A 27,157-nucleotide genomic window follows, 5' to 3' on the forward strand; every position below is an offset into this window, starting at 1 on the left:
CTGGACTTAGTAGTTTAAAGAAAAAATGCATGCAGCTGGAAGAAATAAGCAGTAAGGAAAATCAGAGGTGTGGGAAGGGATTTGATCAGAGCACATTGTATACTTGTATGACATTCTCAAGTAATAAATAAAAATTATGGAAAAGTCACTGCAAACATTCTCATATGTATTGACAACTTAGTGCAAGAGTGTAGTGCTTTAATTTCCTATCTAACTGGCCATTCTGGACATGAATTCTAGGTCCATCACTTAGTAGATGGGAGGACTCAGGCAGATAACTAATTTAAGCTTAAGTTTTCTTTTACGTAAAATCAGATTCACGATATTAGCTGGTTATATCCATTTTACTACAACAATTACATGAATTAATAATGTAAAGTAGTTATCATGGTGCCTGGCACAGGCTCAATGTTTCTCTTGGGCTTAAGTCTGAAATTTGATTTCCATTGTTAGGAGGGCTGATATTAGGAAATAAAGAATAAAGAGCGAAGCGGGAGGGGAGAGAGGGTGAGGAAGAAGAGGAGAACTGGAAAGGATTAGAGAGAGAGAAGATAGAGGAAACAAAAGGGGCAAAAGAGAGGGGGCAATGGAGGGTAGAAGAAGGAGATAAAAGAGAGGAGGGACGGGCAGAGTTGAAGAAGAGAGGAGAGAAAAATCAGAAGGCAAATTAATGTGTTGTCCCCAGTGGTTCTGTACTAGAGGTACTTTAGGATTTGCCTAACAGGCAAAAGGCAGTTTGAGGATCATATTCACTTACTCACGTGTCCTGTTTGTTCAAAGCCACCCTAGACTAGTCGTTCTCAACATTCCTTATGCCGTGACCCTCTAATAGCTTTCCTCAAGTTGTGGTGAACCCCCAACCATAAAATTCTATTTGTTGCTACTTTGTAACTGAAATTTTGCTAATAGTATGAAGAGTAATGTGAATATCTATGTTTCCCGATGATCTTAGGTGACTCCTACAAAAGAGTTCTATTTCCAAAGGGGTCGGGACCCACAAGGTTGAGAGCCACTGCCCTCGATGCTGTTTTGCCTAAGTGTCTGGGCTATGCATCCCTGATCTGCCCTCACTGGCTCTACGGAAAGCCCGATGGCCTAAAGCAGAAACGTCAGTGGCCACTCCGCATGATTCTTTAAAGTGAATATCACTGGGAACCAGAGGTGAGCAGGAATCTAGGAGGAGAAGTTACACATCGGGGTCACTATAGGCATTTACTATAACTGGTAATTCCAAATATACACCGTGCGCTCAACAAATGTCTGTAGTGATCAGATTTTGTCATTGAGCTGCTTTTTGGGGGGGGGGGCGACGGGGGGGGGGGGGGGGGGGGGGTATGTATATTTCATTTACTAACAGGAAAACACTTTGAGTTACCAGTGTGACTTTTTAAAAATGAAACTGCTAGGAGACGTTAACTAAAACTATGGTGCCATACTGTGATGGTTTGAAAGAGGAATGTGTCCCGCAGGCTCAGGATTTTGGGCTCTTCTTTCTCAGTTAGTGGCACTGTTTGGAGAGGTTATGAGAAGGTGTTGCCGGATCAGACTTGGAAAATTCAGGACCTCACCCCTTTTCCAGGATCCTCTCTGCTTGTGCGTATAGCTGATGATCTGAACTCTCAGCTTCCTGCTCTTTCCATCACAACTGCCTCTTGCTGCCATGACGAACTTTTATCCCCCTGGAACCTTAAGCTAAAATAAACTCTCTTCCTTAAATTGCCCTTGGTCATGGTGTTCTTATCACAGCATGGAAAAGTAACAACACGTGAACTAAGATGAGGTGATCACGTTTTCCGTGATTATCTCTGCCTTGTCTGAATTACAGAGAAAAATCATGCATCCCATGTGAATTTAAATTCACATCATATTCATGAGAATGGCAGGGGCTTTTTAGATTTAAGATGCTAAGAATTATAAGGAAATATTTATATATCAGAAGCCAATCAATTTAAAATTCCAACCCTTTCCCAATCAGGTCTCTTTTTTATGGATGAAATCCCAGCGGCAAACCTTGGCTGTTTTAATACTTATTTTCGTTCTTTTCACATCTCACCACCAATTATTTCCCTCTACTGCACAATGAAATTCGGGTCCAGACAGTTTTCTAAGTCAAGAGTGCTCACCTCTACTTAACACAAAGAAGCTTGAAGGTTTTCTTGGGTGAATTTGTCAACTAATCTTTGAAATTATAGAATTTCAGAATAACCTTTGTCTTAAAAGCTGCATAATTGCTTTAGTTCCAAATACTTACATTTTTTTTTTCTCTCAAAATGTTTAAAGACATACTGAAATAAGTGACCAAATTATTTCAAAACTAATAAATTCTCAAGAAGACAGTAGTTGTTAACATCTAGTGATTTTTACGCCAGATACTGGCAAGAAATAATTCATGATGACCACTTTGCAACAAAGAAGCTCGATAGAGTGAATGCAAGCATGGGGGAAGCCTGGCTTGACTGACTAATCATCATGAATTAAACATAATTACTTTAAATTTCAGCTTGTTGTTTAATCAATAGCATGAAAACAATATGAAGCCACATATAGTCTGAGATTCTAGAATATTCCAGTGCAGAGCTGAAACAATAGACAGAAGGAATATTTTTTTCTTAAAAGATAATATTTTGCCAAGATTGAGCAGTGGAATCCCTGGTATGCTGCGGAGTGATTGTGAAGTGGGACCTGGTGCTGTGCCTGCACTCGGGCTGTGCAGGCCAGCTGTACAAGTTGTTCTGCAGCAAGGGGCACCTGCTGGGAGCGACGCTGGCATGTGGCCCTTAATTTCTCGAATTACCATATTCTTATAATCAATTCCCGAGCCATGACACCATAATAAAGACTAAAATACTGAGTTCCAGGAGAGTTTCTATGAGAGGCAGTTTGAAGTGGAATCTTTTATTTAGCCTCTTATCATTCAGTGTGATCCATGTGTATGGGAGTTTTCACATATATATACATACACATACATTTTCATGTTGATGTTACCTAAGCCATGAGCCTCTTCTGGTAATTCAGCATAATGAGCTTTCAGACTCCCAATGGTCTTTAGAGATTAAGTTAAAAGTATTATCTCATTGAAGACACAGGAATCACTGAGAACAAGCCTGGAAATGCACACACTACTAAATGGAGGCGGAAAAATCACGTCTTAAGGGTGCACAGCAGTGTCCTGAAGATGTCTCAAACACTTTTTGCCAAGAATGACCGTGGAATGAATCTTTCCACTGTTCAGAGAATGTCTTTCTTTACATGGGGACACAGAGATGAAGGGTATTGTTTTATACTAATCATACTTTACAAGCTCCAGTAATCTGTTCTGTTTCTGACATTTCCCAGTCATCAGTTTCCAGTTTACTCCATGTGGTCTAACTTGTTCACAGAAATAATGTGGGCTTTTACAGTTAGAATTTCAAGGTTTCAGCCCAGGGGCCAAGCATCATTGATGTTTGGAATGCTAATTCATACATTATAGAATTTTTTTATAAATATAAAAATATGGGTCTTTTCTGACCCATACTTTTCAGTTACATTATTGATAAGGCTAAGACAATGATTTCTAAAACCTCAAAGCTTTGGAGCAGAGGTGGGATGGAAAATGGCATGGTGATATCAACAGAAGTATATTGGGCTGAAGAGGGGTCCATGATGAAGGAAAATGATGTGCTTAGTTTGGAGCTTGTTGGGAATGAAGTGGCCAGAGACTCTCATGTGGAGAATCAGCAGGTTGTTTTTACATGCTTTGCTGAGCCCAATGCTAAGATTTCCTCTGGCAAATGAGATACGAGTACTTTCTGTTTTAGTGACTTTATAAATTTCTAAAACTTATTTAATTTGGTGATTTTAATTTAATCCGCACAATAGTGACAAACAAAAAAGAATCAGCTGCCCACTTGGAAAGGGTTCAGCTCTGAACTAAACTCTGAGTTGACAGTACTGAATAGTTTTGGTCAAAGTTGTCATCTGAAGGCTAAAGACATGCACATCTATATACCCAACTGAACAGGACTATGTAAGAGTTCACATGTATCTATGCAAAATATGTGATGGAGAAAGAATTACCTTCTCATTAGTTCAATGGTGGCTCCTCTTGTAGTCTTGATCTCAGTATAACGTAAGTCTGCAAACCTAAGAAATGAGCATTCCAGAAAATGTGAATTTTAAAACTGATGATTTTTAATTTTCAAAAGACTATATCAACAGAGTGCATCTTTATTTTTTCATGTTCAGTTTCATTTGGAAATGATGCCCCAAATAAGACAATTACAATTTTTAATTTTTCTAAGTGTAATTCTTAGGGACTGTGTTTCTAGATTTAAACACATATCATACCTGAATAGGTATATTGTGTGTCTCTTATACCCTGAACCATCCCAAAACACACGAAGCCAAACAAAAGTTAAGTTGCTTTTTACTTAAAAAGACCCCCAATCATGTCACAATAGTCAGAGTTTATGAACACAATGGATTTCCTCAGACGTTATCCAGACCAAGTATAAATTTGATCATTTTGATTAATCAACATGGTGAAGACAAGCCTGGGAAAAGGTGAGAGACAAAAATAAAAAAATATCTTTGAGATTTAAAATTAAAAGTCTATATCCTTATTTGGCTGTTTATTTATATATTCACTTAATTCCGAGTTTTAATCCTATCATTTATCTGGGTGTATTCAAGCAGATCAACTTATTTATAAGTTGAAGAGGCATAATCTAGGTGTCAGAAAGATGAATTTGGAGTCATTTCAGGGAAGTTATCAGAGCGACACAGAACTGGATCCATGGCTTCCCAGTTTAAACTTACTTCAGTGTGAAAGATGACTTTGAGAGCAAGCTCCAAAGTGAGGAAAAACCCTCACAACAATGCACACATGGTTAAAATTTTTATTGAGCCAAATTTGTCTGAAATCTAGATATCTTAGAATTAGATATTTGTATGTTATTTACTTATGTTTATAAAATGAGATGATTTTACTGTAACATATTTCAATTAGCTAAAACCAAAAATGAACTTCCCATTAACATATTAGAAGTGTTACTTTAAAAAATAAATATTTGTATCTTGGCTAAAGCTGATGGAAGGATCAGTGAGTTTATCCCTGTTTGTTTTACCTAAGTCATCAGCCTCAGATTCCATTTACTTAAACAACAACAATTAATTAATTAATTAGCAACTTGACTGTTGTTTCCTCTCCTTCCTCTCTATGCAGTCCCCTACCCCATCTCCCCTCTGCTCTCCAACTTAACCCACTCCTCCTCCTTTTCTACTCAGAAAAAGTCAGGCCTCCCATGGTTATCAGCCAAACCTGGAATCTCAAGTTGAAGGCTGGAGGAGGAAACCTGGTACGAGGAAAGGGTCCCAAAAGCTGGCAAAAGAGTCAGGGACATCCCCCGGCCCCACTGTTAGAAGTCACACAAGCTATAGAATTGTAATGTTTAGGCAGAGGGCCTTGATCAGTCCCATGCAGACTCCTTGGTTGTTGGTTCAGCTTCTGTGAGACCCTATGAGCTAGAGTTAGTTGATTCTGTGGGTTTTCTGTAGTATCCTTGACCCCTCTGGCTCCTACAATACTTTCTCCCCTCTGGGATGACTCAGCCCTAACAGCCTTGAGGGCCAGTTGGCCCAAACCAGTAATAAGATACTTTCTGAGAGTCAACCTGGGTCTGTCTAAGGGCCTTAGCAATAGCAGCTGAGACATGATCTGCATATTCATCAGACCTTCCCCCAGGGCAGGGTGGAGGGTATGTAATGCTTGCCTTTTCCTGAATAAACTGAGCTTGTTTTTTTCAACATTCTCCCAGAGTCTGTGATGTTGACTCTGCACCTACTTGGCCCCCTCCCCCAAAGCTAATAGCACAGGATCCTGTCACATCTGGTGCCCAAACAGGGACCTGTTTGTCTCCCTTTCCTCATGCACAGCACTGGTGGAGTGCCCCCTTGAGGTGTATTTTGGTGAGTAGGTCCCCCTACATTGTATGCTTTCAGTCCCTTTAACAGGTAATCCCTGGACCCCCACTTTCTTCTTGTTTATCTTGTCTGTTAGTCTGTCTGCATGATAAGGTGGCACATACTTTTGTTCAGGCTCACCTGGTTTTTCCATGTAAGGGCTAGACACTCAGGAAATGGAACCACAGTCTCTGTTCTTTATCACACCTTCTACCACTATGGGAAATTTCCTCCCTCACTGTAAAGAGGTCCCTGTTGGAGCTCTCAAGTCCCCCATAATTAGCCAGGGCCTCTAGGCTATAACATCAGAACTAGAAAGGTTTTGCACGAAGGCTGTGGTGCTTGTTCCATGGATCTGTTCAGCAAACATTTGAAAACCTGATTTTTGAATGAGAGTTCTGTTTCCAGCCAGAAATAGGGAAGTGGGCTCCAGAGTAACCCTCCAATTGTTTTATATACCCATTTTGTTGGTTATAATTGCTGGCTTAAAGTCCTCCTCTATTAAGGAGTTTATGAAGGCCCACAATAAGCACTGCCAGAAACAATGTAATACCAACTTATCTATCACCTTCATTCCATCCATGACTGACATTTCCTCTGTCCCTGCTGACAAGGAAATGGATGAGATAGGCATAAAGGAAAGGAAAGGGATGGAAAGAGAGAGGAAATGATTGAGGCAGTACCTAAGCCTATACTGGCAGCCACCCCCCCCCTGCTCCCCCCTATGCCTTGAATGACTACCACCCCACTGAAGTATACACAGAGTGATTTACCTGGATGTCCTGCTCCTTGTACCTCCCAACCTACTTCATTTCTGGTGCTGCATATGTCCACTATGGTGTTTCCAGTTAATGTGGGCCCCAATGCAGCCAATCATCCATGGATATCTACCCTCTTGTAGATCTGTCCTTGGTCTGCAAGGACACTAATGAATCAGGTCCTGACTCACTATATTTTTAGCAAGTCCTGAGCCATAAGCAATGCATTTATAGACTTATTATGATTAGTACCACTGTGTTGGAGCTTGCAGTCTTCCTTATCTGGTATGCTGCCTATGATGACCAGGCTGAGGCTCAGGCTCATTTTAATGTACAGTACAACATTGCTGTTTCTCTTGAGATGCTCATGGGCCGAGGACCATATGTTAACCCTGTCACACAAGCCCAAATTGGACAACATGCTTATTTACCTGCCTTGGGAGACACCATTGCCTCTGGTGTGTTGGAGGGATCCCATCATCCTTCAGTGGCAACCCCCTGTTCTTCTGTTAACCAGGGAGCGAGGGTATGCTTGCATTTTCCCCTAGAATACCACCACACCAATATGAATACCCTCCAGAGGTGTGAGTCTGGCAACAGACTAAGAGACATTGGCCAAAGAAGAAGCTTCAAAGGGGTAATGTAGGGTTTGACCTGCTACTGTGGTATTAGTAAGGGTCATGTCATTACTGGCATGTGACTTTAGATATCAGGCAATTGCCTTACCTCCTACAAAGTCATTAATGCATCATCAGAAAGACTTTGATTGGCACAATAAATAGGACTAGGGTTCTACCTATGTCCTTGAGACTAAATTTTTTACTAATCCTTCTCCTGCTCAAATATCTTCTGCAACAGATTCATTAACTAAATATTCCCAGGGGCCTACCCTGAGAAGATTTCTCCCATAGTCCTGGGGAAGACAGTATGGCAGGAGTGAGATAATCTTAGGAAAAAGAATCTATGTGCACCATGGCCTTTTGTCTGTTTACTTTATTCTTCTGAGATTAAATTCTATCTACATAACTTTATTTCTAGTAAATTGCTCCTCTCTGTCCCTTCTCTTCCTGTCCTCTCCTAGCCCTAACTAAGCTCTTCTGTTATCGATCTCTTCTTCATCTTCTGTTCCTTTGTCTCCCATCTTTACTTCCTCCCCTCCTTTCCTGACCTGATTCAAATTCTTCCTTTCTACAAAGGCTCTGCCTTCTCCCTTTCTCTCTGGCCATGCCACTCTGCCTGGACTAGGAATTCTGTCCCAGTCTTTACTGCACATGGTTATACAAAAAAAAAGACCCTTTTGTCCTGAGGCAATAGCTCTGGAATGCTGTTTGGCCTGTCTAGAGAAGGAAAGCCTGTGCTTCATTTGCACAAGAAGCAAAGCTATGCATCTACAATCCACCTATCTCCTAAGCCTAGGAGACAGATGTTGTCTCTGTAGGGATGTTACCTAGTTCAGATCATCAGTAGGTCTGATAAGTTTATATTGTTTGTGTTTGTGGCCTAGTAGGATATCAGCACTCAAGACATTCATAGCAGAAGACAGCTGAATATTAAAAGCCGAATAACACCAAATATTTCTTAACCCTTCAGGTTTTATTGGCTCTCAGACACCAAGAACAAAGTTCTCCTAGAGAGATAATGCACATATGGCTCACTGAGATACAGAAGGTTACTGCCTAAAGCCCACTACCCAGAGGCTAGATAGCTCAGAGACATAAGATAGAACAACAACGAAAAAAGATTCCTGATGATATTTGGCTGTACTCATTGATTGGTGCCTATTCCAAATGTCATCAGAAAGGCTTCACCCTGAAACCGATGGAAACAGATACAGAGACTGTAACAATTGTTTTCATCAAGTCGTCTGTCTATTAGTTAAAAATGGGGTGCGAGAGTTTAGCCAAGTGTGGAATTCTGACATAGACGATTTTATTTTTGTGTATATATGGGATGGAAGGGGTGTGGGTTCACATTCAAGCACACATAGAGGTCAGTGTCATGTGCCTTCCTCCATTGCTCTTCACATTCATCATCATCATCATTATTGTTGTTTATTTGTTGTTTTTGATATAACATCCCTCATTGAATCTGTAGCTTACACTCTGGGAAGACTGGCTGGCCAGCAAGTCCCTAGGATCTGTCCATTTCTGTCCCACAGTACTGGGGGGGCCAATGTGTGCTGTCAAACATAGCAGGGTTTTTCTCTTTTTGGTAATTGTTGTTGCTATTTTATCAGTTGACCAATTCAAACCAAGAACAGACATGTTTAACATACTTCTCTAATATTCCTTGCCTACATAGGAAGAAGCAAACAAAAGCACAATTTAACTAGTCTTCTGTTTGGATTGGTTTCATAATCTTGCTATCATATTTTAATTCTTTATCGCCACAAAGTTTCAATATGTTAATGTTTAAGTTTCCCTTGCCAGATATCCAACCCCTAATATCTTTGTTAGTTGTAAATATTCCATTTACATTTTTTATGATTAGAAATAATATAAGGTTTTTCAATAAAATATTTAACAAGGGTATATCAGAAATGAAGGCACTATACTAAATGCAGACTATACACTTTTCTTCAACAATTAATTTTAATTTTCAATTGTACAATGATCATTGTAACAAGAAACAGAATGTAATGGAAAGACTATGAAGTTCAAAAGTTTATTGATCCTTTGGGACCTGTGCCACTAGCTAGATGTGAAGCTTGAGAAATTGATCTAACTTGTCATGTTTAGGCTTCCCTAAATAATGAATGGAGATAATAAAGCTTAAATATTATGGCATCTGAAGATTAGAGACTATATGTTTCCACACCTACTCCTTCAGCTGCTCTCCAAACTAACCTTCCTGGGAGGGTGGCAATTATTTTCCAATCTAAGCTACTTTGCCACTGTGCTCCATTTTCCTAGCATGCTGCAAGGTCCTGGCAGATGCCTTTTGTGTTTATCTGATGTCATGCTATTCTGCTACAAGGACCTCAGTGTCCTAGTACAGGAAGTTCACTGGACTGCCTGCTGCTGAGACTGTTGCTATGGTAGCACATGTTTTCTGAACTGCAGTCACTCTGTTTCTTAATTTTTTTTTCACATTGTATCATGTATTAGGTTGCTATCACAAATCCCAAAGTGTTTTCTTCTGTTTTTGCAGATTGATTATAAGGTTGGACTGTTTTCCTTAATTGTTTTTTAATTTTTATTTTGAATTTGAGTTACATATGAGATTGATCTTTTGTATATTTTTTATCTTTTTTGTTTTATTGAAGGATTTATCTCATTTAGAAACAAAGTAATTCAGAAGACAATAAAAGATACAACAGACTAATTTACTCATACCACCTAGAAATCACTAATTTCATTAATAGATTTCTTTACACACACACACACACACATACACACACACACACACACACACACACACACACACACACACAAGTGCAACAGTTCTCAACCTGTGGGTAGAGCTCTCTCTGGGGCTCAAATGACCCTTTCACAGGGTTCATATATCAATTATCCTGCATATCACGTATTTACATCACAATTCATAACAGTAGCAAAATTACAGTTACAAAGTAGCAATGAAAATGATTTTATAATTGAAGGTCAACACATGAGGAACTGTATTAAAGGGTTGCAGTATTAGGAAAGTTGAGAACCACTGGACTAAAGGGTAGCTCAGTGGGATGACAGAATTTTATACATAGTCAATAAGAAAAGTTCCATAAGAATTCAAACTGACTATGAATTATTTTAAAATGAAGTAAAGCAATATTTTACTTAAATTCAACATAAAAACAAAACCAAAAAGAATAAAGCAGGTGGAAATTCTACACCTTGTATGTGTTTTAGGGGTTCTTGTCTATCAAAGATACATTTCTTCTAGATATTTCTAATATTAATTTGAGGTGCCACAAAAATAATGGAGTCATTTTCTAATACTACCTTCCCAGGCTATAGGCCGTATCTCATAAGTTTACATGGGGCTCATAATTCAAGCCCTGTGGCTCTTAAACACAGGGATGTGCTCACTGCAGCTCTTCTTGCTATTTTTTATCGTCTTGATCTATACTCATTTTCAGCCACTGAGAATTTTATTCAATTTACTTTGCTTTCAGCTGTGCACTTAAAAATGTTTGCAATAATTTATACATCACTCTTACATGTGCTGAAATTGGAGGTTTTGGAATATTTGTTCTTCCATAATAATGAAGATGTGTTTCTGCATCAAATTTTCATCTCAGGTTTTTTTTTTTTTTTTTTTTTTTTGATCTGGGCTTTTTGGTTCAGGCTTTTTGGTTTGGATGCACTGATTCATAATCATCATCAGAAAAAAAATTAACTTTATTAACATTTCATTCTTATTCATTCCTCTAGTATATTACTAATTTTTCAGAATACTAATCCATTTCTTTAAAAGTGTGTTTCAAAATTAAATTAGGCTTATGCTGATAGAAAGTAAGAAAATCTAAAATTGCATTGCCTTAAGCCAGATTCTTTCTCTCTCCTGCTAAAGTCTGGAGTAACAACTCTTGACTCACATATTAATTATCTTCCAAGGAACCAGTTTCTTCCGGCCCATCACTTCTGAAAAATGATAGTAGCTACTGCTTTAACCACCACCTCCACTTGTGGACTTCAGAACGGAACAAGGGCAGAGCAGTCCTGGAATGCAGAAAGGACAGACAATGATAATTTATAGGAAATGTTGATAGAAGCATTAAGTTCTCAAGTTGTTCAATGTATTATTAAGCAGAACTGACCTATGTCTTTCCACAGAGAAGACACATGAATGTGCATATAATTTGCTTTCCGGGCTAAAGTTATAATTCCACTCCCAATCAAGAGGGGGAAAAAAAGGCAAATTGAAATAAATAACGTTATCTGCTATGTTGCTCTGATGATGAAAAGTAACGTACTTCACCTACACACAAAGTTGTAAGGGGATTCCTGTACATCTACTCTCGCCATGAAAAAAGATTGGTTTCTCAGGATGCTTTGTTGGACTCATTTCTTAAGATGATTTCACTCCTCTAGGTGGAAATCAGTGTGTAACCTAGGCTGGCCTTGTGCTTCAGTCTCTGCAGTGCTTAGACTGAAGACCTAGACACCCTTCCTGTCATGGAGACCCTCTGTTCTCATCTTCTGACACAGCCTTTGCTTGCACAGCCTTTTGGAATAGTGACACAGACGTTGCATCCCTAACTGTGATGCCCAGAGAAGGTATCCACAAGAGGCTGAAGGAAATCAACCACAAATGTCTGAATCATCCAAACAGCATCGCCTTGAGTTTGGTGAGATGACTTGGTGTCACTTTCGTTTCCATTTCTTCTTTTCCCTCCGTGATTCTTTGGGTGACTGTACTCTGGAGGGACACAGATTTTCTTCATTTCAGAAGGGAGATGGAAATAAGCATCATTAGCTAAGCACTGAGATTTTATTTAATAGGCCTATTAAGTGGTAGCCAGGACTGGGATAAACACTTTCCCCAGGTGAATCCTTGTAATCCTTCTGCAGGTTTCTGATCTAGTTAATTTCATCTGATACAGATGGATTAACTTGCTAATCATTTTAGAGCCAGTCATAAAGCGCCTAATTGACAATGGTTGTGCAGAATCCCATTCAGAAGCACTGGATCTTAAGGGTGATGGAGGACACGACAATTCTGAAGTCCAAAACAAAAACAAATTCATTCGTCTGTGTCGGCTTTCAGAACTCTCAAGGTTAACATGGCATTAATTTCTAACTTTATATTATGTGGGAAAAACTTGATGTTTACACGCCTTCCTGTCCTTAAGTGGGAAAAAAAAAGACAACAACAAACGGCCCAAGTTTCAGATTTGATTAGTCAACTGGTGGAGGCTTAGGGAGAACCTCTACCCAGGGGGCACCTTTTAATGTGCCATCTTCAAATGATTTAATGTGTTTTCCATGATTATCTTTGATACTTTGAATAATTAGCAGACATTTATAATTTTCGAAAGTGCTGGGAATGTTTGAAAGGCTTAAAATGATGACCATCATCTGATTGGTTAGTGGCCTTGTAGTCATAGTTTGTGGGTAACATTTGGTAAAAAGGAAAAATGATATGGAATATTTCTTAATTGGCCTCGATTATATACAAAAGATTATGTTTACTTATAATTTACATGTATTTTGTCTTTGACCTCTTAAAATAACTGACACATTGCTTACTAAATATATTTCTGAAACATGTTATATATTATGAACAATATATCTACATAAGTTAAATAAATCTGGTAGTACATAATGCATTGCAATGGTTAACTTAAATTGTGCAATGATGGGAATCTTGCTTCTTTAATGATGCTATGAATAGCATGTCTACTTATGTAACTGTTGTGTGCACATCCTCTTAGCTGCACTTCTACCTGTGTTGAGTCAGGAAATTCACTTGTCACATTCTTTGTCATTTACACTTGCTTAAGTCTCTGGAACGTCCTAAGAATTCAATAAATGCTACTGATTGCTTTAGTTCTTCAAATAGAAGTTTTCAAAAAGTTTATATTCATATTCATTGCATATTAGCGTTTGCATTCATTGATTATTTAGGGAAAGTAATACTCTCCAATTCAAAATTTATAGAAGCATATCAATATATTTCTTCTATGTCTGATTTAAAGATTTTCAACTTCCTTCTCTGGATTCTGTATTAACAGGTCTCACATGTCTTTCAAGAGGAATTATGTCTGTATGTATGAATGAATGCATGAGAAAGTAACATTTCATATATTTCTAAAATATTTTCCCATATATCAGACAACCTTATATCACAGAAAATTTAGTGAGGTAGCTAAAAGAAAATGGTACGCAGAAAAATACATACAGAAAGCTGGATGTTTTGGCGCATTCTCATAATGCTAGTATTGGGGAGGCTGAGGCAGTAGGATGGCACATTTGAAGCCAGACTGACTGGAATGCACAGTGAGACCATGACTCAAAAAATATATGTAATATGCAATAGATACAGTAAATGTATTAATATGTAATCAACCTAGTGGTAGCCTTTGACATGAATATTGTTACTGGGGATTTTATTCCTTAAATTTTTCTGTAATAAACCTTTTATTGTTTCAGGGAAATTTCATACATTTGTATTCTATTTGATCCCTCTCTAAGTGTCCACTTCAATTCTCGCTGGATTCCCCCAAGATGACTTCTCCCATTGTCATGTCCTCTTCTCTCTTCTTTTTGTCTGTAGCCACTGAGTCATGTAGTCCTGTGCCTATGCGCATGGCAAGCAGGTATGGAGGCATCCCCTGGAGCATGGGCAAACTACCAACGATCATGTCCTCAGACAAAATGCCATCGCTCCACAGCTGCTAAAGAGCTTCTCAGATAGGAGTGGCTCTTGTGAGCCTTCCCTTATATATGCTGAAGTTTTGACTGGCTGGATCCTTGGAGCATCTTGTGTAGGTAACCACAGCTGCTGTGAGTTCATGAGTACAATAGCTGCCATGTCAGGAAGAGAACATTTCATATTTCCCTGTCCTCCAGCTCATACATTCTCTTCACCTCCCTCTCCTATATAATTTTCCTTGAATTGTTGGGAGTGAGGTGGTTTATACGTGTGTCCCACTTAGGGAATTCACTCATTTTAACTGTTTTTTTTTTTTAAATTAAAATATAGCTACATCATTTCCCTCTTTCTCCTCTCATCCCCCCAACATTTCCCATGTACAACCCCTCCCCTGTTGCCTTCTTTCAAACTCATGGCCTCTATTTCTTTAACTGATGTTATATATATATATATATGTACATATACATACACACACATACATTTTTAAATACACAAATGCACCCTGTTTAATCATGTAATCTTACTTGTATATTATTTCAGGGTATGGACCATTACTGAAACCCACAGCCAATCAAAATGGAAAGAACAATTGGACAAGGAGTGCTGGACCCAACTGATACATCTACATGGCAGCTTCTTCACTTAAGGCACAGGAAACAAACGCAAAAAACGGTGGGAAGATTGTAAGATTCAGAGGAACAGAAGTTGGCCAGAACAGAAGTTCAGAGGTTGCATCTCCTAGAAATATCAAAGAAGCTATACCCATGAATTATCATTAACAAGACTGCCTAAAAAAGACCTGAACAAGGATGACCCCACTAGACATGCTAGCCTCAGATACTTCTTCACGGGTAATCTAGTGGGGGGGGGGAAATAGATGTATAGTAGAGTATTCAGTAAAGTATATAGTAAATTAGGATGTGGTAAATCAAGAAGAAAATCTAACAAATAGAAACAGTATCCCTCACAAAAGGACAAAACTGTTGTGTCCCATACACAGACAGATAAATGCTCCTCAACTAAATTCCTCATTGGAACTGAGTACTCATTGTCCCGTATTTCCAGAGTGCCAGCAGTTGCTGAGGCTTAGCTAAAATTCCTTCTGAGATTCACTCTCAGGCCAAGAAGGCCATCCATCCCAGTAAATGACCAATAGAGATAAAGACTTCATCTTTACTTTAGATAATTCTGAATGGCTGCACCAGCCTAAAGATTCCTGTGGAATACACTTGCTGTGGATGTCTTTCTGTATGCTTTGAAAATACATTGCTCTCATTGGTTGATAAATAAAACCATTTGGCCTATGGCAAGGCAGCTTAGAGGCAGGTAGAAAATCAAAACAGATAGATGGGAAGAGAAAGGAGAGCCAAAACAGATGCCAGCCACCACCAAAGGAACAACATGCCAGCAGACCAGTAAGCCAAAGCCACATGGTAATTTATAGATTAATATAAATGGGTTAATTTAAGATATAAAGGCTAGCTAGCAAGAATTTGTAATTGATGTAAGCCTCTGTGTGTTTACTTGGGTCTGAGTGATTGCAGAACCAGGCAGGACACAGTGATTTTATAAATGGTTGTGGGACGTTGGTGTAAGGTGACACCAGGAAAACTTCTAGCTATATACACTGATACCTTTGTCAGGACAATTTTACAATTTAACTGGTTGCTTGCTTTACCCAAGTCCATTTTTCTTATTTTTCTATAAGCATTTTTCCTAAAGAAACAAACTACTCAACGCATTTCCTACATGGCAATCTCTAGCACAATGCCTGTTTTTCTGAGATGCTATATCAAATATATTCATATGATTTGCTAGAATATCAAAATGTAGATCATACGCAGGCCATGATTAGCACTTTACCTATCCCTTTAGCAGGTCAGGAACCCCAAGGAACCTCAACTTCCCCTATTCTCTTTAAGTCCTCAAATTCTAAAGAAGCTCAGAAGAATAACGTTCTTAGCTCCAAACCATGACTTGACTATGATTTTTTAACCTTCAAATTCTAAATTTTTGAAATATATTCTGTCTAGATGGTGGCATCTTAATTTTTACATCCGTGTATGATTGTGAGTAAATGATAAAGGGGCACAGTTAGAGGACAGCATCCTGTATGTCTTACAAAACAGAAGAGAAGTATTTTAGAAAGAATGCTGACGAAATGGTCATTGGGTGTCTTAGTTCAAAACAGTACAAATTAGGTAACGTCAAGACAGAACACACATATCTTATGAGGTTTTAGAAACTTGGAGTCAAAGATGAAGATTCAAACTGGTTTGCCATCTGATATAAGTAGTTAGACTTCAATATTCTTAAAATTTGTGAAGCTAATTACATAATTCGTAATTGCTAAGCTCTCACTAACTTCCTAATTTTGAAGACAGTCTTTTATCCTATGATCATGTTTGTCCTAAGCTCAGGCTGCTGTATTTCATGAACCCACAGAAGCTGTGAGTTGCCTGAAAAAGACCTGGAGATAAGGCAGTCACCATTCTATCATGGTTGGGGTGGGGGTGGGGGTGGAGGGTGGGGGATGGGGGGAGGAGATTGTTGGGCTCCACCAATGACTAAGGCAATCTGGGCAATTGATGGCTTTTGGAGAAGAGAGAATCAGTTTTCCCTTAAGTTTGTGGCCCCTAGTAAGTCAACCATGCTCCAGTGGACGGGCCCACATCCAGGGGCAGATGGACAGCACAAACTGAATTTGATGTGATATTTAAGAGAGAGAGAGAGAGAGAGAGAGAGAGAGAGAGAGAGAGAAAGAAAGAGAAAGAGAGAGAGGACACAATTTAGAGTGGATCTGGAGGGAATAGGAAGAGGTGTGGGGGGGAACATGATAAAAAATACATTGTATGAGATTCTCAAAAACTTAATAACTATATTAAAATATATATAAAATTTAGAGCAGAAGGATTTAAGCATATTAATACCCATGGAAATGCAACATTGGCAATATTATTTCTGGGCTGATTATCATTACTGTAAAAGGGTTTTCTCTGTTTAGAGAGGCGTTCAATTGTTAATCACTATGTCTGGGCACATAGAATGACAATTTTGACATAAAATTTAGATGAAGCATCAAATCTCAGTCTACGATAATAAGTGACCTGTATTAAAATATTCTTTCCTTACAGTTTCCTTATTTTCTGAGTTAGTAAGTAATAAGATGTAAACATTGAGGGAGATATGAAGTGCTACAAATGTTAGTATTCTCCGTGACTCCACAGAGTTTCTGAGACATTCATTAAGTTTGGAGAAGGTACTCTCAGTATTGATGGCACTGGCATTCATGAGCTAAATGAATACAATTTGTGATACAATAAGTGTAGATGGGTACACAAACACATGGTCATAACTCTAACACGGCAATATTTGCATCCTAGTGATTTTGATAGTGTCTTTGTAAGTCTTTGTGAAATTTAAGTCCTCTGGAATCAGCTTTCACCTGTGGGGTCTGGCAACAGATTGTGGCAAAGTCAAACAAGGCTCCCCAAAGGCCGTGATGCTTTCAGCCACCATATGGCAGGAAAGGGCCCTTCATATGTTACATTTTACAGTAGGGACTTTCATCTAATCTTCAGAGTACATCCTTAATCTCATGAACCTAATTATCTGTGAAGGACAGTTTAAGGGGTCCAACTTAAAAAAAAAAAATCCATACTAGTCCATACACTTTTACTGTGGGTGTAGATTCCTCTCATTACACAGTGATTACATTTTGGCTAGGAGAAAGTATTCTAAGAAGGATTAAAAGGATTATGCATCTCTATGGTGATCTGTGCACCCATTGTTCACAAACACAAACATTTGGCTCACTGATGCTTTCAGGGTGCCTCAGCTTTCACTTGTATGGGAAATGCTCATGTTTCACCATGCTCAACAACTAGCATAAAACTATTAGACTGTCTGGAAATAAGAAATTTTTAAGTTTCATAAGATAACAAAGCAAAACCCATACTTGGTCTCATGTTTAATGACACCATGTACAGGAAATACGCATCACCTGCGTGTTAATCTCTCTTCTACCATTCTGCTTTGAGTTTCCCTTCTCTGTAGCAAGCGTGACCTCCAAAATGGTTAACCATTCTGATTATCAACTGCTGATACAATTTTAGTTTATTTACCAGAAAATATGATATGATAATGAAGGAGTACACTCACAGTGCTCCATCCCATTGTCATTGTGTAAACTGATTTCCAACTTACATTGGATAGTCACACAGTACAATAACTTAAAGCAATAATACAGTTACAAATAATCCTGTTCCTTAACATGTGAGTATTCAAGAGATAAATAAGAAAAGAAATTAACAATCTGACACTTTTGGAATCCTTGATTTAAATTTGTGACAATACTTTACAGGATTAAAGTTGTAAAATCCATTATTTTGGCATTCAATCACACAACAAACTATTTCTAATGAACTATTCATTGGAAATACATTTTCTTTGGTGATGACATATGGTACTAGGTGATAATTCAAATGAAAATACATTCTGCAAAATATAAAAAAGAGATGAAATACTTAAACATAAACTTCAAGTAACAAATATAGTAGCTAAATGCCTTGAGTTGGCTGAGTTCACTTCTACTGTTCCTTTGCTTGCAATAGCTTATCAGGTACTTTCAGAAAAACTGGAAGAATAACTCATCAGATACCTTCAGAAAACTGGAATAATAATTCATCAAGTACCTTTAGAAAAACTGGAAGAAATCACGTAGTTGATGAGTACTCGATGTAAGCTTTCAGAATATCATCTTGATAGTGGAATAGACTCAAGCAGGAGAGATAAACAGGGGTTCCATCACAAATATAGAACTTCTTCAGGGGAGGAGTCACAGTAATGTCTCTGGATCTAACTCACTCTAGGCATCGCTTTGATACTCACACTGTCCTACCTGTGTATCTTAAAATGAACTTTTAATAGGGTCACTTGGTAATGGGTTAAAGCAGGGAGATGTCTTGAACCCCAGCTGCACTGCTCATTCACCTGTGTGAACAACTTGAACTTGACTTCTCTTCAAATGTCTTCCTAGTAATCTTCTCAATGTACAGCTGCTGTATATACAACAGGAATTATAGCGAAGAGCATCCTGCTGTGTTGTGGAATCACAGTGCACTCGACCACACATTAGCAGGTTGTGGGATGAAAAGAATAAAATGTCTGCAAACTTCTTTTCTTTCTGTTTTTTTTTTTTTTCCTTTTTTCTCCAGCTAGTAAAATGAATGCAAGTAACATCCTGGAATGATTTATTCCATATCCAGTGGTACCAGATAGGACACATTCCATCCCTTGCCATGTTTTAGTATACAAATACATGCTAAGAGCATCTTTCCTTGCTGGAGGCACTGGGGGCCAAATCAATTGCCTAATCAAGTGAAGACAAAACATCTGTGGTGGATGAAAGGGAGGGCGGCTTTCTCTGGAGATTTTTCTAAACTGATTAAGTCAGAGCACTGCTAATCCCCCATCCTGCACTTCACTGTTACATGGACAAAGAAGATTAGAATGAAAAGATAATGGTTATGTCACGAGCATGCAGTAAACAGTCTGTGAGAGGCAGCAAGATTCAGAAATGTTCCCATTATGAATGGAAATGCGAACTTTGGCTTTTGGGCTAGGGGATGCCATAAAAACCACCTGCCTATGTATCAGAAAGACACAAAACAATAGGGAAAATAAAGAAAAATAATCAGAAGAGCTTCTTCTATGGCATAAAATCATAATTCCTATATGCTTATTATACTAAGTTTAGTGTTTGTCCAATCCATATAATAACTTTTACGCATACTTAGTCTCTCTCTCTCTCTCTCTCTCTCTCTCTCTCTCTCTCTCTCTCTCTGTGTGTGTGTGTGTGTGTGTGTGCGTGTGTGTGTGTGTGTGTGTGTGTGTGTGTCTCATTTGAAAGAAGCCAAGTTGTAGAGAGAATGACTTAATGGGAAAAGGATCCTATCAGAGCTGTTCACAGGATCCAGGCTATGATTAGGAAAATCATGGCTTTGAGTTGATCTATGTACCTGTTCAGCTAAACTTAAGTAGTAGTGACATGTACTGTTCTGTACACAAATTCCTCAAGTAACAGAATGCACTTAAATGACACCTTTGTGTTTGAAGTTGCTTCTGATTTTGAAGTTACTTCTATCTTTTACTCCAACAAACTAGGTATATTAAGTTTTTTGAAATGTATTTTACTTGAAGCAAACAATAAAATGTAAGAAAAAGATAGTGTTCTTAGAATAAGAAGTGAATAGCTGAAATTATGGCATGCATTCTGGTAAATGGAATATTAAAATTCAATTTGTCATTCTTTCTGATTTCATTCAGGAAACTTTGAAAGCGAAAAGTATTCCTGCTAATACAATATCCAGAGCAAACCCCAAGATACATAGGCAAAAATGAAAAATGTACACAGATAGAAGGATTTTTCTCCAAAGAGTGTAGAAAATACACTATGGAGGAGAACAAAGTGGTTCATAAATTATCTTCATAATTTGAGAGAGAAAATAAATCTATAATAATGATGGAGAAAAATACTGAGGGAGAAGAGAGAGGTCACCAAGGGAAGACAAAGAATAAATAAAATAATTTAGGGAACAGAAAAGGAAGGAGTAATGTTTGAGGTTAGTTTTAAACTATCAGATGGCATATCCAGATAAGACAGTAGCACATGCCAACCCCATGGACACATAATGGACTATGAGTCATTCAGTAGTGAAGCAAGATTGCCTCAGAGTGATAAGGGACTTCAAAAAACAAACAACAGATTCCATTGTGCATTTATTATGCTTCCTCCCTATGGAATTTGTATTCCTTCCTGGAAATTTAGGTATTATAACATGGCAAACATAATAAATAGTCTCATATTGCATAAAAGATTTGGTCAACAGTGGACCACATATACAATTTTGTTCCTACGTAATTACAGTGGAGCTTAATGATTCTTGTTGGCTATTGGTATGCCAGCTAATCATAGGGCAATCTTTACACATCTGTAGTAGAGTTGTTGAAAACAGCTGACTAACCTGTCAGTCACATACAAGTACAGTATATACAATTGTGCATAGGACCTGATAATGAGATAAACTGTCATTGTTTTACGTATTTACTGTGCTGTAATTTTATCATTATTTTGGCAATATTAATAACATTTTCTATGATATACTAAACTGTTATTGCTATGTTCATCTCATTTACTGAGCCTCTTAACTATCTTACACCATTTTGTTTTATATAAATATATTCTGTGGTATTCTTTCAGTGTAAATCATCCAAGAACACATTTTACAGAATATATACCTGCCATTGAATTGTAGGTGACAAAACACTTTTGATGACATCTCCAGTGGTTATCAACCTGTGGGTCAAGAACCACTCTGGGTCATGTATCAGATACTTGCATTGCTATTCATAACAGTATCAAATTTAAGTTATGAAGTAGCAACAAAATAATTTATGGTTGGGGATCACCACAACATAAGGAACTATATTAAAGGGTTGCAGCACTAGGAATGTTGAGAACCAACAATTTAGAGGAACATTTTCAAAAGAACAGTGTATTTGCAGTGTGTGGAGACTGAGTAGGGGACTCAGTGCTCCATGGAAACAGACCATTTAGTAACTGGATGCATGACTTAGGGAAAGAATGGTGAAGATGTGAACTTCAGAGAGACCATGATAAGAAATGCAGGTGTTCTAAGCTATCAAGAAAGTACTATTTATAGGGTCCCCTGTCAGTTTAACCCAAGAAGCTCAGGCTTCAATGCCAAAAACAAACAAAAACAAAATTAGTTCAGGAAAACACAGCCAGCCTCTCTGAGCAGACTAGCTGGAATAAACATTGTAAAGAATGAAAGCTGGTCTTGGCACTATTAGAACCCATGCAGCCGAGACTTTCTCAAGGGCGTGAGAAACCCAGGATGCGCCAGATTTCAATGTCGCCTGTTGTCTCTTCTGGGCACATATGTGGGGAACACAAAGTGAATAGCTTTTCCCAGGAGGTTTTGTGAATGGAACCATTGGCAGTTACTTTTATCTTAAAATAAACTCATCACAGTGTGCAACTCACAGGGGACAAAAATTAGAATTAGAAAATTAACTCCAAAATAAATGGTGGGTTTCAGAGTCAGTCCTTTGTGGCATGATTATGACTATGGTACCTTCTAAAAGAGACATAGAACAGCCACCTTCCATCACAGGAAAAAACAGCAAGTGAGCATTACTTTATATATCTAACTCACATTAGCTTTCATTCTACGGTTATTATTTCAGTTTCATTTTTATAATACTCTTATATGATATAGATATAATAGAGAATGCATTAAATATATTTACATTTACAGAGCACAATATGTCATTTTGTGATATATATATATATATATATATATATATATATATGATATCAATTGTCTAATAGACTATGTAAAACCTATTCTTTTAGCAATTTTGAAATGTCTGCTAATATTAGTATTACCACTCTACAATAGATCTCAGAAAACACATTCCACTTGTCTAACTGGAACTTTGTGCAATTAGAACAAAGTCTTTTACTTCTTTTACCCTCCAACCTAGGCCTGGGCTTCTTGGAACCCCTTTTACTCTGTATTTGTACCCTGTGTCAGAGTCTGCCTGTTAGTGATATCATATGATCATTTGTATGCTTGGCTTAATTTGCTTAGCATAATGCCAATGTAATATCTAAAACAAAGAGAATTCTTTAGATAATTGAATTTAAAAATTCAGATAGTTCTAGGCATATTGGTGTATGGCTGTAATCCCTGAATTTAAGAGGCAAAAGAAGAAGGATTGTGAGACCAAGACCAGCCAGCATGTATGCAAGTGGATAGAGACAGATCTAGATAGATATTAGATATAAAGTAAGCCCTCTGTATTGATTTCACAGCCCAGACTTCAACCAAACACTAACTGAAAACAGTAAATACAAACTGTATATGCAGTGAAAATGTATAGACATTGACATTATTCTATGTGCAATACAGCATTACATCAAGTTATGTAGCGAGGATGTTCCATTAGTTATTGCATGATATAAAGTGAGAACCAGGATGCCTGCAGTGATACAGTAACTCCTAGACATGACATGACAGGGATACTGGACTCATGCAATCTCAAAAAAAAAAAAAAAAAAAAAAAGTTTACCAAAATAAGATTTGCATAATGAGTACATTAGCTGGCTTACTAGTGTTGCTGGGGAAAATCTCATAAGTTCCCAACCCAATATGAAAAGAGGAAGAACCAGTTTTCTCCAGGGATGAACTGCCTGATAGGTTATTTAATCCCTCATGGTCAACGCTAAACACATGTACATATGAACAATATGAATGGACTCAGTATTTTTGTGTGTGTGTATCAGCAAGAGAGGGAAGGATGTAACTATAGTACCTATGTATGAACTTCTCAAAAAAAAATTTTAAAACAAATTTAAAAGCATGGTAGATTGTGTATAGTTTTAACGTAATACCAAACAACTTTGTATAAGGGACTTGAACACCAGAAATTATCCTCTTTAAATACTAAGAGAAAATGACAAATGTATACATTTATGTAATACAGATTATTAAATATCTATGTCTCCATATATTAGGTTCCAGAATTATTTTTGCAAAATTATGAAATTGCCTAAAGATTATATGATTTGATATCTTAAATAAGTATATGACATTTAATTTAAATTAGGACAATATGGGTAACCTAAAGTTTTTCTCAAGCTAATTATATTTTGCTGAAAAAAACCATTTTGATTGGTGACTTGGGTTAAGTATAGTTTTTAAATGTGAGGTTGAAATCAATGTGAGTGTATCATGTGCAGAGTAATTCTCAATTGTTATAAAAAATTATGTCCATTATGCTACTTGCTGGGATTCTAGTAATCATCTAAATTCCATAAAACTTAAATTTTCAAATTATCCTCAGTAATTTAAATGTGTTATTAGGCCTTTCATGAAGCATTTTTCTTCTTTGAAGAAAACAAGCGAAGTTCCTCAAAAGCACTGCAGGATAAGTTCTAAGTGACTTTCACTGGTAATTTGCAGATGCTGTAATAGGAATTTTCCTTTTACCTCCATCGAAGCCCAAGCATTTTGCATTCTAATTTGCAAGTAAAAAAAGTTACTTTAAAACTTGATATAGAAGTTCACGGGGACTTCAAGAGACTACAAGTATATTTTTACAAAGGAGTCAGAAATTGGACATGAAAATCATAATGTGTATTTTGACAAAAAAAAAAAAAGAAGAAAAGAAATAAAAGAAAAGGTGTGAAGACCAGAATAAGTGAGGGAGAATACATCTCTTCCATGTGACATCTCACTCCTCAGAAGCATCATTTTTGGTTTGCATTTTTTATGCAAAAGATGTGAACTTTAGAACCTTACCTTGTTTATTTTTGTAAAGTAAGTAATGAAATGCCAACATATTTCCCTGGAGGAAAATACAGGTTAACATTTACACCTGTACATATTGGTGGTTCAGATGTGTCATTTGAGATAGTGTGTACCCTGATGTTACCAAAAGTATGCTCTGAAACATACACCAATCAAAGATGATAACAGTTGTTCTGAACCCTGATGATTTTGCAATTAGGAATTAGAGAGAATCATATTAAATAGTTGAATAAAACTATCACTTGTGTAGCCTTATGAGAAATAGCAGAGCTTAAAGATTTATGCTTCCTTGGAGAAAAGATTGTTAATGGTTGAAATTGTTGTTGTCTAACGTTAAGTAGGTCTTCAATGAGCAGTGAAACAGGAAAGAAAAGGATCTAGTTTTGTGTTAGGAGATAGTAACTTAGGACTGAGGATCCAGAGATTGATCTTAAAGATTTGGGTTCAAGATGATACAGCCGAAGCTTCACTTAAACTTGGAAGAAAGTTCAGAACCAATCCTCTCACTTAACCTTTTCAAAAATGAGGAAAAAACTGGTAGTTACCTCTAAGGAGTGTTATGTGGGGTAAGATGAAGCATCTTTTTAATCACTGATATAAAACAAACAATAAAGGAGAATAGAGGAAGGTTTTCTATCTTATTGCTATATTATGTGATTAGTCAACCTAATTATAAAAGGTTTATTTAGTTTTATGTTAGGGAAAGAGATAGAGATAATGGGTCAGAGGTATTTATGAAGATTTTTTAAATGCCCCTACCATTCATTTTATAACAGCACAAAATATATGTATATGTGTTTAGACAAACATACATATTCTTGTATAGTGAAGACGGATTATTATAGTGCTTTCTTGGGATGATTTCCTTTTAGAGATGAACTTTAAATTCTATTGCAATAAAATATCCTGAAGTATAGGTCATATTATATTAAAGGAAAAAAGATATGTGAATGTGGGTTGAAAGAAAACCCCCACAATAATTGTCATGCTAATAATGACTGTATCTATGGCTATAACATGCAATATTTAGTAGCTGTGATTTGGTGGATTAACAAAAGAAAGCTCTAAATGAATCAATTAGGTTTTTAACAAAGGAAATATATTTCTGCAGTTTGCACTGTAGCAATTTCCATAGATGGTAGCAATTTACAACAAGGATTAATAATACAAATTTGAGTTTCCTGGAAGGGGTCCACATGCAGAGTGTTTCTTTGCCACACAATTCTCACAAACAATAGGCAACTATTCATTACTTTTGCTGTGTATTATTATTACTTCAGTTTAAGATGGGGACAGCAAGATCGTCCAAATTGGATATGGCCTAAGAGGCTTGAAAGAACAATGCTTCCAAATGATCCTTATTGTATACCAGAAGTCATGGTATGTCCAAAGAGAGCATGAAGCTGAAGGTGGGCTTGGAAAGAACCCCAGGAGAATGCTCAGTGCAGTATCGCCCACTGACATACAATTACATGGCTTTGAATCTGATCCATGACACAATCCGTGGTGATTACACTACTCACAGAAGCCAAAAGACAGATGAAAATGCTTAATTTGCTTATTCTCAAATGTGGCAATTTGCCTAATGAATGAAATTGACTTCGTACAATGTCAAGGTTATCTTTTAGTTTCAAATTTAGAGCACACGCATTGCTTTACTGTGGATTTGAGTGCTTGCATCTATAATGGATTCAAAGTGAAGTACAGAGAGGGCTATGTGGCTTTAATCCTACCTGAAGAGGTCAAAATAAACAGAAGAGTTGGTCTGAACAAAGGTTTTGATAACAGAGAAAGAACTAATCTCAAATGCTGGTCAACCATGATTGCATTTAAATACTTACATAAGAGCTACTGGAGTGTAGTTTAAGCACTCACTTTCTTTCATTCCAGCATCTGTCAGCAATAGGTTATATTGTTGGAATGTCCTATGAATCCTATGAATTCTAAAAGTAGGATTAATCCTTCTATTTAATGTGATTAAAAACAAAACAAAACAAAACCCAGAACACAGAAGAAAAGTCTACAGACCACACAAGTACTGGTGTTTGCCATGGTAGACTTTAGGAAAACAAGGGTTTTACAGTTGAACCTTGGACTGATTGCTGGAGGTCATGCACCTTACTGTTAGCCATGGACATGGCTAACTTTTATAAACTCCTCAATTTTGATGGAAATGAGACAATTCCCATAACTCTATTAACTTGGTTTCTAGAAGTAAAGTGGCTTGTATCTCTAGCTTCTTGTCTTCCCTGCCCCGTTGATCCTAAGTTATGGGAAAGATGTTTATTGGTCACTGTTCATTCTTTAACTCACTAATCATGGGTTATCCCTAGCAATCACCAACCACAGGCCAAAAAGGGAAAACTTTTCAACCTCTTCTCTCCTCTTTCTGCCTACAACAATCTCAGCTTGTGAACACCAGTGCTTACAGAGATACCCTCTGCCTGTTTTTTCCCCTAATAAAGGTCTGTACTGTTAGCAAATAGTCTTTAATTCTGATTGGCTATCCATTCATTATCCATGGTGGAACCTGCACATGGACCTGGCTCAGTGCTTCTGTAGTCAAGGTCAAGGTTCTGGACATTGCTGCTCTTTGCTTTTACTCACCTGTGTTAGCTTTCATGCTTGGGTACAGATGAAGAACAACCTTTCCTTAGATATTTATCCTTTGGGGAGGAAATTATGAATTGAAAGCTTTTCTGTTGTGAAACCACATGAGACAAATCCACTATAGAATTT

The 27,157-nt window shown here is 37.4% G+C and overlaps 1 pseudogene; it reads left to right on the forward strand.

The window, feature by feature from the left end:
• The first annotated feature begins 6,942 nt into the window (after positions 1-6,942).
• LOC118596159 overlaps positions 6,943-27,157 on the forward strand; it is a 38,794-nt pseudogene continuing 18,579 nt past the window's right edge.

This window comes from Onychomys torridus, chromosome 15 (genome assembly GCF_903995425.1).
Source record: "Onychomys torridus chromosome 15, mOncTor1.1, whole genome shotgun sequence".
Classification (NCBI taxonomy): Eukaryota; Metazoa; Chordata; class Mammalia; order Rodentia; family Cricetidae; genus Onychomys; species Onychomys torridus.